Here is a 12521-nt window from a genome sequence, read left to right as displayed (position 1 = left end):
GAAAATACGGATGTATATTTAATTGCTGGGATAAAATTTAGAAATACATTTCAAAATTAAGGATTATCTCCCTCATGCATTGCTCTATCCTTGGACGAATTTGGCTCCAGTTTTTGGCACCCTAGTTTTCCTTTTAGCTCTTACAAGTTTATTGTTATTTCGAATTTCCAAAATTTCGGCTTGAGTATCACTGAGGATACATTATTTGTCGAAATGCGCATCTGGTGCACCAGAATTGGTACCGTTTAACTTTTACATACTGCTATACAGATATATGGGAAGTTGACGATGGAATCATATCTTTTGCCATAAAGTTACCTTATCGCCGCGATATTGCATTATGCAAGACCAGGGCCTTTTTAACTTTCTTGAATTACAGGAGTTGTTGGCAGAAGAACAAAACGGGATCCACAAGGAAAGAAATCTCTTTTTTTCGTTATTGTGATCAAGTGGCGACTAAATAGGGCAGTCGTTCGAATGAGACCGCAAAAACCGAGACCCCGTGTCACAGCAGTTGTGCAAAGATAAAAATCTCTTCCTGCTCAATGGCCGTAAGCGCCGAACATAGGCCTAAATTTTGCAGCCCATCACAGGCAATGGTGACGTGTCTATATGAGTGAAAAATTCTCAAGAGGGACGTTAAACAATATTCAACTAACCAACCTCATATACATCATGGTCCCGTGGGGATCCAAGTTGGAATAGGTCCTCAGTACCCCCTAATTGTCATAAATCTGGGCTGCGTTCCAAGATCGTAGCGGCTAGCCCAGGGGCTAGGTATAGTGGCCGATTTGTGCCATTTTACACTTCATCGTCGTTTTGTTATTTCGAAGCGAAAAGACAAAAAGATATTTAGCGACTTTTGGTCCCAAAATAACGAATAGATGACAAAATGATAATTGTAATGGGTGTGTATTTTGTATGAACTATAACGTGCATAGCCATCGCCGGTGTCACTACTGTTGCGTCACGCACGGGACCGGTGACGTTGTTAGGTAAACGTAAACAAAAACATAACGGAGAATAGAGGGAGTTTTAAAGTCAGTTGTTACATCGTAGGGCTAGGGGTAGGACGTGTTATTGGTAACTGTATATTTTAATGTTAACTTAGAGAATAAATCGTTTATATTTATATCCAAATCACACAGACTGCTTAGTTTATTTTTATTATCCTAAATTGACATTCGGAACAAAAGGAAATATAGTTTCCTAATTTACGGGGACTGATGTTCTCATGTAAAGGATTTGAAATCCTTGTGCTACATCCATTCCCGTTATACAATAATATTAGCTGCTCTTCGCCTCAAAATAAAGAAAGACAATGCATTGTAAAGTGGTACAATTCAGCCACCATACCTAGTCCGTAGACTAGTCGCTTCCATCTTGATCGCAACCCAGCAACGGGATTATGGAAATTAAAGATGGAATGTCATGTGTATTTCAATTTCTATCATGCAGTGTTTTTGATATGTGGATATCATATTTTCATTTTTATATAAAATATTAATGTAAGTGTGGTAGTTTGGGTTTTACTTTTACTTTTATTTCTGAATTTCGATCCCGATGTAAATTATTCACCCGTTGTATTTGACCACGCCCACTTTATCTTCACCAATAACTTTAATGACAGTTTCTATTGTTTAATTTGCCATATAAAGCCATGCAGAGAACAATTCATCGAAGCGAGACAGCGGGCCTTGCTAGACACATTTCTCCTTCCAATCTTCCTATACTGGAATCACGTCTTGTTCGTCCATATTGTCCTTATACTTTGCCCTTGTAACTTACGAAATTATTATATTACCTTTGGGTTGGGAGATTTCTTGATTTTATAGGCTAAGTTCTAGGATTTAGGAGTTTGTCTTTGTCACTTTCATACTGGTAATAAATTCGTAAAGTGTTATTTATCTTATTTTCATTTTCAAAGTTTAAAATCACAGTGTAGTTGGGTCGTTTCGAAGTTGCCACTATCAAAATAAAATAAAACAGAACGCGAAGTACAGACTATACGAACGCCAGACCTGCTACATTATTTGGTGCCGTGACCAGGATAGGATTTTCATTGTTGTGAGGCAGTGACTGTAATAGACACGTGCTTCACGCAGTAAGTCCTATTCAGCGATTCGTACCATGAATGTTGGAGATAACCAAAATGAATTTAAACCACGTGCTAATCACAAATAGTGATCGACGTTCTCAAATCATATGTCAATATTGCAAGACAGTTGGTCATATTGCACCTAAATGTCCTCTAAAGCAAATACAAAGTATCGCGCAAACTTCACCTGAAACTTCAAGTCCGGAAAACTCACAAGGGCTGTCTCAGGGGCCGGGGAGGCAGTCTTAGACCGTTCGACCATTACTGAACACAGTCGGCCCTCCGGATTTGAAATAAATAACACTATCGGTGATGACATTACAGCTAATTTTAACAAAGATCAGTGTTTGTTTACCATTTGTCAGATAGGTGTAAAAACATGTCCTAATGCTTATTGATACAGGTTCCTCAAAGACGTTATTGGCCAAGGAAGTTTTAGACTCTTTGGGAATGGCCAAAATTGAATGTTAAATATGAACCCTCAGATACAACACTTGTGGCAGCCAAAAGCAAAAGGCTTAATGTTCATGGTAAAGTGACTTTACCAATTTCAATAGGGCGGAAAAAGATAACGCAAGATTTTGTAGTTGCCGACATTGTGGGATTTTAGGGGATACTTGGTATGGATTTTCTTGTCCAAAATCAGGGGAAAGTAAATGTAGATAAGAAAACCCTTAAACTAGGTATGTTAGTGTGAATTTACAGTAAGTGTGAACGACTCAGCTTCTCAAGTTCATTCGCGGTCCCGGATAACAAATCTGTCAATGATGACGCATCAAGGAAAGAACAATCACTGCGATTGGACCAATATTTAAAGGGGTGGGAATAAAAATAATTTTAGGTGGGCACACGTGTCTTTACACTAGCGTGTCATTACATAATCTTTTAGCACGATGGAAGAGACTCTGCGAAAAGGGGAAACCAATATCAACTAAAACAATGACGTTGATTTTAAAATTACATGCCGAGGGTTTATTTTATGGTAAAATCAGTAAGAAATTAGGCGTCGCAAAGGCCACGTTATAAAATTGTCAATCATGGGAACTCTTGCACTGAAAGTGTCGCCAACGAAGATCACACCGGATGTACTTGTTTATTGAGTATGAAATTTAAAAAGAAATCGAGTGTATATAATAGAGAAATCGGACAAAATTTATTAAGAAGAAATATGTGTACCCCTGACAATGTACCATCGGTGTCTTTAATTTGTAGAGCTGCGAGAAATTTTCAAGAAACTGCAAACAAAATCCAAGAGAAGCATACTTCGTCTGGACACAGGGGCTCGTCACGAAATTTTTGTCTTTTTAAAATTTGACATCGTCTATTCTATATTTATAAATAAATGTAAGTATAGAATAGAGAGGGTCAATTCGTGGCGAGCCCCTGTGGTCTGAACACGAACGAAATGTTGAAAACTTCTTTGCTGATTTTATTGCAATTTAGGCCGAGTCAGTTATATAGTTATATATATATATATATATATATATATATATTTGACGAAGCGAGTGTCGTTCGTACAACGGGTAATCTCAATCATGGACATGCAGTTAGGGGTGGACCAGCGATATAGGTTCAAAGGTACGCCAGTAACGCAACATTAACAATCAACCTTTGCTGAGGTTTATTATGACGTTATAGAAGGCGCGTCTAATGCTAACGAAAATCTGAATTTCTTTAATAATGTGTTACAGGAGAGGGATGGTTTGGGGAATTTAGTTTTTGCTAGAATTCACAGAACTTGCAATTGTTCATTCAATTAATAGTATCTAGCGATGGTTACTTCCGAATTTCTTACGAAAATGTGGGTATATATAACAGTAAAAGACATCAAAGCATCCAAATGCCATGTGTTGAAAATAAATGTTTTCTCAAAGTAGAATATCTATTGATGTTATTACTTAATCTGACAAATTATTTTAGGGGCGAGATTCAATATTTGAAAAAACTGAGTTCGTATAGTTCTCACAAAGACACCCCCCCCCCCCCCCCCCCCCCCCCCCAATACAAAACTAAATATGAAGTATGTTGAAACTAGTCGATTAACAAGTAAAACAAATGAAAGTGTACATTGAAACTATTAAATGTTTATCAAAATGTATTAATTATTATGTGATTTTAAAGTCAGTTGTCTTTTTTTCCCACTAAAGTGTAATCGATGTCGGATGACAGAAACTTACGAGTTTTTACCCCCTCTTCCCCCTAACTATTTGAATTTAGAAATTTTTCCGACATCGATCTTTTGATCTTGCCCTTATCCAATGCTTTGTAAGATTTCGAAAATATCCTCTGAGAGATTTATTTAAAAATAATGATATGGAAACTGCGAATGTGAAAGAGACAACAAAACAAAAGCATTGTTCTTAAACGGACAAATTCGCCTATAGAAACATGTACTGAAATTTCTGATCACTTAAAACTGACAAGTATCTACAGGAATTTAAGGGAGTAACCTTTCAATTTTTATTGGGATATAGAGGCAACTGCGGATCATGCCTTTTCCCGCAGTATTTTCGATCCCGTCTTTTTTTTTCAATATTCAACACTATTTGAATTCTGGGATATTGCTACCCTGCCTTTTCTTTACATATCGGAGCCCGCCTTTTTCACCCTGTATCCCGCCTTTTTATTTCAAATTCATTTCATGCCCCCTCCCATACCTATTGATACTGCGGTGAATTATATTAGTATGGCACGTTTATTCCTGCTTAAAAGATAAAATTTATAAGGTATCTGATAAAAGTTGTATCTTCTAAAGTTTACGAGATATCTTATATATTTTTATAAGACATCTTATATTTTTTTTCTTTATAAGATATCCCATTACTTTTATACAGTCATGTAGATATCTAGTATATATAAGATAAACTTTACAAGACATTTCATTAACGTAATCTCAAATCCCCGTTGTCAAATCAAAACCGATATTGAATCTCACGCTACGTACGGTGCAACTTACATTGAAATCAAATAGTGAAACTTACACTTGTTAAGCACGAGATAATATAATGCCAAATACTTGGGAACGCCTACCTATAATTTAACCGAACTATCAAAAGCGCTCTTTAAAATCACTCGGGGACTTTCCAATGAACTATCTGGAGCACGTCATGTACTTGCCGATATGTGTCGTTCACACTTACTGTAAATCGACAGTAAAGTGTGGTTAAAATCAAACTTAGACACCGGTATTTGCCGAGTTAAGCTGTCAGAGAGTGTTAATATACCCCCTTATTCAGAGTTACTGGTGCAGTGTTGTCTGGATAGATCAGGTTTTCTTGAGATGGGCATAGTAGAACCCGTAAAGTTTTTAAAGGGGAGAAAACTTTTGCTGGCTAAAACTCTTTTAAATCCGCGAAACCAGATAAATTTATCCCTAGTAAACTTGGGTGCTAAACATGTCAAGTTGGATCCAGAGATCGTGATAGGGACGATATATCCCATAGACAGCGTTTGTTCCTTGACCCCTGAGTATGAGTCTGAGAAAGACACCGATGAAATTCCGGAACATCTTCAGCCTTTGTTAGAAAACGCTTCAGAGAATTTAAATAAGTATAATATCCTATTTCGCCCCATAACTGACTCGAACTTCGTAATAGCTCATATACAAGTTTTGGGGAAGAAGTATTTTGGAGTCAGCTATGGCGCAAAGCGTGATATGCAAATATTTATTAGGTACCAGGGATCTTTGTGTGTTCACAGGCCGAACGGAGTAGCTCTATCTCGTTCAACCTGTATAAATGAAAGCCCAAAGACAAAGTTCTGTTCAGCTACTCTTTTTTTTTATTAAAGAAACATTTCATCATTAGAATTATTGATTATAATTCATTTTATACAATATACAATAATTATTACAAACATTAATATAAAAGTTCACACACAAAAATTAACGAAGCCATCTGAAAAATTGAAAAGTTATTTCAGAAATGCGCAAGTATACTCAATATCTTACCTGTATAAATGAAAGCCCAAAGACAAAGTTCTGTTCAGCTACTGAAGAACTCTGTCTTTGTTCCTCGCATTTATACCCCCGTACAGCCTCCAAAATTCCTTACCATATTTGTTATATCTTAATAATCTGTAATATTGATATTGGCTTTTAATTCAAACTCAAAGCCAACACAATTATTTCCTTGAAAAATCTATAATTTAGCGTTGCATACTCAACTTCACTTGTAAGGTTTTGCATAATTTTTAATTTCATTTTTCTTGTAAATAATATATACAAATGCTTGACCTCTGGTGACTGATTTCTTACACTCCGATTGGTTACACGTTTCCTCTGACCAAAATCGATTTCACCCTCATGATCTTGTAAACAAGCTATAAACACACATACTAATAATCTCCCTGTCACCTCACCTCACGGTGAAAAGTTCAGACATTTTTGTTCTGCATCTTACTATTGCTTTTGTCCCACATTATTTTGCCAATTCATTACTCCATTCATTACTCTTCTCCCCTCTTTCAGAATTCTATCATCTGTTTTATACATTGCAAATTTCGTTATGATATAAGCATCAAAGATCTGAATTAAGGAAATTGTTAGGGAAATTTAAAGACATTTTTAAGGAACCAGAGGGATCTCTAGGTCAGACAGATCTTGTGCTACATGAGATTGATACGGGGGATGAAAAACCTGTAAAACTTCAGATACGTAGGGTTCCCTTAAAACAAAAAGATGTTATTGATAAAGAATTAGACAAAATGTTGCAAGAAAGTATTATAGAGCCTAGTGATAGTTCCTGGAGTTCAAACATTTGTTTGGTTACCAAGAAAGATGGGTCATTACGTTTCTGTGTCGATTTTCGGAAATTGAATCAAGTCACTCGTAAGGATGCTTACCCCTCACCGCGTATTGACGACACATTAGATACCCTTACAAATATTCAGTGGTTTAGTACTCTTGACCTCGCCAGTGGGTATTGGCAAATTAAAATGCATCCTAAAGATAAGCCCAACACTGCCTTTGCCATCCATAAGGGGTTATTTCAATTTAATAATGTGTTGCCTTTCGGTTTGTCAAATGGCCCTGCGTCATTTCAGCGACTAATGGGAAAAGTGTTAGGACATCTTAATTGGCATAGGTGTCTATGCTATTTGGATGACGTCATTGTTTTTGGCCAGAATTTTGAAACAGCTTTATCAAACCTTGAAAGTGTTTTCAGTTGTTTGAAAGAAGCAAACTTAAAACTTAAACCATCCAAGTGTATGTTATTTCAAGAAGAAGCCCAGTTTCTGGGACATGTAGTTTCCAAAGAGGGTGTTAAATGCGATCCTTCTAAAATAGAAGCAGTTAAAAATTTACCCTGACCTGAAAATAAATCCGAAGTGAAGAGTTTCTTAGGATTGATAGGGTACTACAGGCGTTTTGTTCCTGACTTTTCACTCAAGGCTTATCCCCTTCATTTTCTGACTTGCGCTAAGTCAAAGTTTAAGTGGGATGAAAGATGCGAGGACTCTTTAAACATTTTGAAAGATTGCTTAATTAGTGCACCCATTTTAGCTTTCCCAAACGAAAGTGATATTTTTGTGTTAGACACAGATGCAAGTGGGGAAAGTGTAGGGGCTGTACTAAGTCAGATTCAGAATGGGGAAGAAAGAGTAATTGCTTACGTAAGCAAGACACTTAACAAATCCCAACAGAATTATTGTACCACAAAAGGGGAACTTTTAGCTGTGGTTTCATTTGTTCGGTTGTTTCGTCATTATCTAACAGGCAGAAAGTTTCTGTTAAGAACAGACCATGCCCCTCTAATCTGGCTGAAATTTTTTAAAGATCCCGAGGGAATGTATGCTAGGTGGATCACTATCCTGTAGAATTTTGACTTTGATTCCCAATACAGGGCAGGTTCGAAACATAGAAATGTAGATGGGTTAAGCAGAATCCCAGATAGAAAATGTAAAAACCCCGATTGCATTGAGTATATACAACTGTACCAAAACAGTTCTCTGACCGCCGCGGTGGCCGAGAGGTTATAGCGGAAGGCCCGGGGTTCGAATCCCGGCCGCGACACACCTACGTCGTTAAAACAGGTAGTGACAATTCCATCACCAAACGCTCGGCATCAGATGTGAATGTCACGGGTCCTCGGAGATGACCTTAAAACAGATGACCCGTATCACAGTAGGTGTGGCACGCTAAAGAACCCTCACTGCTCAATGGCCGTAAGCGCCGAGCATAGGCCTAAATTTGAAACCCTTCACCATATGAGTGAAAAATTCTCGAGTGAGACGTTAAGCAAGAATACAATCAATCAATCAATCTGACCAAATCATTACTGAAAAGGATAATATGTATACGGTGTGACCGTTGGACCGAGCGAAGCATGTACGTAATGATCATTGGAATGTCCCAAGCGGTAATCATAATTCCGTTAAGTATGGTAGATTATGATTCATTTAAAAATATATATTTTGAACGAAATTTCCTTGCGCTAAACACCCAGTAACATCTCAATATTAAGGTAGAGATTGATAGGTTGATGCTAAAAAAATTAACCATTGAATTTTTTTTATTTTGATATATGTTTATGATGAAGCTTCGATATAAAACATAATAAAAAATCAATGTAGGTAATCGACCTTGTTTTTGAGAAATATGACGATTTTAACAACACCTTCTTTAGTCCTTGTAAAGCGTAAAAAGTGAAGAAAAATAAGTAGAGAGCATTATACAAATAGAGCTATAACATTTTTATTGTAAAAAGGATCATAACTTGTCATATATGGTTCTAAACAACCTTTCACATAATTGTATATTACACATCAATTTCAAGTTCAGCAATCATTATTAACATGCAACAACATTACTTCAACAGAGCTACACTGGCCAATTACCTTAAAACAGTGCACAATATTTGCACACAGGGTCATACCTTTGCTTAAGCTGCAAAAAAATTACCCATCAAATTTCTTATTTTATTTCATTAAGTGGTCAGTCTATTAGTAAGTAAAATATATGAAAAAAAATTATACACCATAATGGGGTTCAATATGGAACTAGCAAAATATTCCTAACCCCACCCCCTTTTAACAAACTACACATTTTCGTAAGAAAAAGGGTTATTAAAAGATGTTGTAAACAATCCATCAAAAACAGCTTGCTGAAATTCGAAGATTCTTTGTAATACCTTTTTTAAATTAATAAATATAATACAGAAAGTATGTATTTCAAATTTTAGCTTATATTTTGTTGTAGTTCTCGTTGTTGACCTTTGTGCACTTACACTCAGAATATAGATTTATCATACGTCATCATATTTGATGATTAATATCAAGAGTTTTCCCAAATAAAAATCCCCACAAAAAATTGAAATACAATTTATATTTGTTAAAACAAATGTCTCCATTACATCCCAACCCCTTTAATATACTGCATGGTATGGAGGAGAAAGAATGAGCAGGAACATAGACGTCATGAATTGCACTCGGTGCATTGAGAAGAAAGATTCAGCCAGCAGAGATAAACAACTGACCTTTTTATAACTTAGAATGTTTAAGCATTCCCAAATTACCTCTTTGAAAATTGAACATGACAATAAGAAGGTTTCTATAAGCTATTTCTGGGGCGGATCAGGAATTGAAGTTGGGAGGGGGGGGTGCAACTGTATGAGGCAGGGGTCTGGGGGCCGCCTTGAAGGGGGGGGGGGGGGGGGGCGATTCCCCAGAAACTCCTGGATTTTACATATTTTTTAGGGTTTAAAATATGTCTCCTATGTAGTCATTTTTATTATTTTCTGTCATTTTTAATAAGGTGAAATTAATAAAATAACGCAAATTTTAAGGGTTTTTGGAAAAAGTAGCAGTTCTCCCACTAAAAGTAATTCAATAAATCAAAAGATTTTGTCAGACATTTATTTCTCTGAGAGTGGAGGAAATTATGGATTCTTTTATCGTATATATTTCTCTAAACAAGAGACCACGATTTACTTTAAACTTGAAAATTTTAGGGGGGCTCGCGCCGGTTAAAGTTATAAAATTGGTATTTTATTTTCATTTAGAAATGTTTACTGATTTTGATATATCAAAAACTTAGAATAATCAACAATGACACTTCCTCTATATTTATACAATATTATTGTCTTTAAAAAAGACATGTAATACATGAGTACATGTACTTGTTTTCCATTAAATTCACACTTTAGTATGTTGCACAATATATCCATTGCTCTGGGCTCACAAATACATTATTGATTCTATCCAAGTCCCACATTTTGCAGAAGTTCTTGAATTTTCTCTGTAACCTGTAAAGTTGTGGGGTCCAGGGGATATGACATCATCAATGTAAATGAAGTACCTGTTATAAAAAATATATTCTGTATATTCAAATATTGAAAAAAAGATGAATATCTAATATACTAAGAATTGTCTTTATAAATGTCTGGTGTTAAAATGAAAAATTCTATCTTACTAAGATAGAAAATATTGTACCTTTCTTGCTGATTTTCATGGCAAATTGCTGTTGAAGTTGTTGGCTGGAAGCCCATTTCAACTTGCACTGGTCCTTAGGATGATGCTTAGAAAAAAATCATCATAATTAATATTTGCCAGTCAGTATTAATCATTAATTATACTGTGTCAGACAGTGTCAATTTTAAAATTGTGTGTCTCAATGCATGTTTAGTGAACTTTAAAATGCTGATATATTGAAAATTACACACACAACATGTATTTTATTATGTTAATTTTTAAAATCTTGTCTGAAATCAGTATTACATATGTAACACTACATGTATGTTAAATGTGTGCAGTGCAGCAATGTGAACTCTTGCAGTAGTAGTACATCTGCATGATTGTTATTTATTTCATATTGTTATAGTTACCTTCTATTTAAACAGTACATACCCTCCCACCCCCGGGTCCTTAATGAGGTGAATAAACATCATAATTATCATATTACAATATGAGATGACAGATATGTTTTCATAAACTGCCAGTTCATTCTAATAATATCAAAACAAGTCAACTCTAGATTTATCAGACCTGTCTCCTTTACGGAGTGTGGGTCAAGAGAAGGACATACATATCTTATTTTCATACAATACATTTATTTGCCTATGAGGAGGGCTTGTGATTTTACAAATATTTTAAATAAAGTTTTGTAGACCTACATGCTTGCATGAAACACGAAACCCCAGATTTGAAATATCTCTTAGGTCAATGAAATTTCAAGATACTATAAGTACTATCAGTTATACCAAATAGAATTTTAGTGCAAACCCCCCCCCCCCCCCCCCCCCCCCAAACTTGTGAGAGCCCTATTGTTTTTCAAATCTGGCATATGCATGACATCCATTTACAATTACATGCACATGTAGGAGTTATATTTTGGGCACATATGGAATACATAAATGCACAAAAAATGAAACAGCTCCAAATTGTGCGTTTATAGATGTTATTATAAAATCGCGTTGTGAAATAGCAGAGGAAAAGTGGGTTGAATACAAATTCAATTTGCCATTTTTTTCACTTACCAAACGAAATTATGATTTCGTTGTCCACGTTGAATGCATCCATCGAATTCCTCTTCTCAGAAGAAACTTTGTTTAAACTCTCAATGACTACATAAACAGTATTGAAACTCGCAGCACTCGGACATCACGATCACGCTACATCAACAAGTTTGTTTACGTAGCGCAGCTATGCATGGTGGTGAATTTCGTGAGGTAAAAAGTGCCATTCTGCACGGACGAAACATTTAGTCCACTATTCTTACATTGACGTATTCCTAATCTAAACTATGGCCAAATTTCTATATCTTTTGTTGAGACGACCCTCTCAATCATCAGTCACAGCAACAACTTGTACTTTCGGAACCCCTTTTTGTTTTTCAACTACTCTATGGCGATGTACGGAATTCCGAAAAATAATTTCACGTGAAAATACACGATTTTTACTGATCACGTGGTTGCTATCGGTCTCTACCTTAAAGGGGTTTATATGGGGACAACAGTTTTACATGATCCGCCTATTCATTGAACTCGGGAAATAAAACGCAAGGCGACGTAAAGTGTGCATTGTGACGTCACATTTAGCCTCGACCTTTTTCTCTTTTTCAAAGCAAACAATTATAAACAACAATAATACATTCCGTATGCAATGAAAAAAGCCGTTAAAACTAAACAAAATTAACCAATAAATTCAAAATGGTAAAAAAGTAACCGTAATTTTATCGTATATTCTTATTCAAAGAAACTCATGAACTCGTTCATCTATTTAGTCGTATTACGGTTTTATATGTATTTATTTGCTAAAACCTGTTACAATGATAATTATACTATTCACTTTGAACAAACTGAGTGTTTAAATTACGAATTACACGCCAGAGTCTTCTATTATTGGCATTCAAAATAAAACACGAATAACTGTTGGAGCAGGTAATGAAAAAAATAAATGGCGGCGCCCATATGGATCACGAAAATTT

The 12521-nt window shown here is 35.7% G+C and overlaps 1 long non-coding RNA gene across 1 annotated transcript; it reads right to left on the bottom strand.

Moving 5' to 3' along the window:
- Positions 1 to 10062: 10062 nt before the first annotated feature.
- On the bottom strand, positions 10063 to 12022 carry LOC130052705 (uncharacterized). The gene is made up of 3 exons (XR_008801092.1): positions 11572 to 12022; positions 10529 to 10613; positions 10063 to 10394 (listed from the first exon to the last, which is right to left on the bottom strand). It is a non-coding gene; the product is annotated as an uncharacterized LOC130052705 (long non-coding RNA).
- Positions 12023 to 12521: the final 499 nt, after the last annotated feature.

Source organism: Ostrea edulis, chromosome 1, assembly GCF_947568905.1.
Source record: "Ostrea edulis chromosome 1, xbOstEdul1.1, whole genome shotgun sequence".
NCBI classification, from domain to species: domain Eukaryota; kingdom Metazoa; phylum Mollusca; class Bivalvia; order Ostreida; family Ostreidae; genus Ostrea; species Ostrea edulis.
The sequence above is the reverse complement of the archived record's forward strand: the minus strand, read 5'-3'. Positions and strand labels throughout refer to the sequence as shown.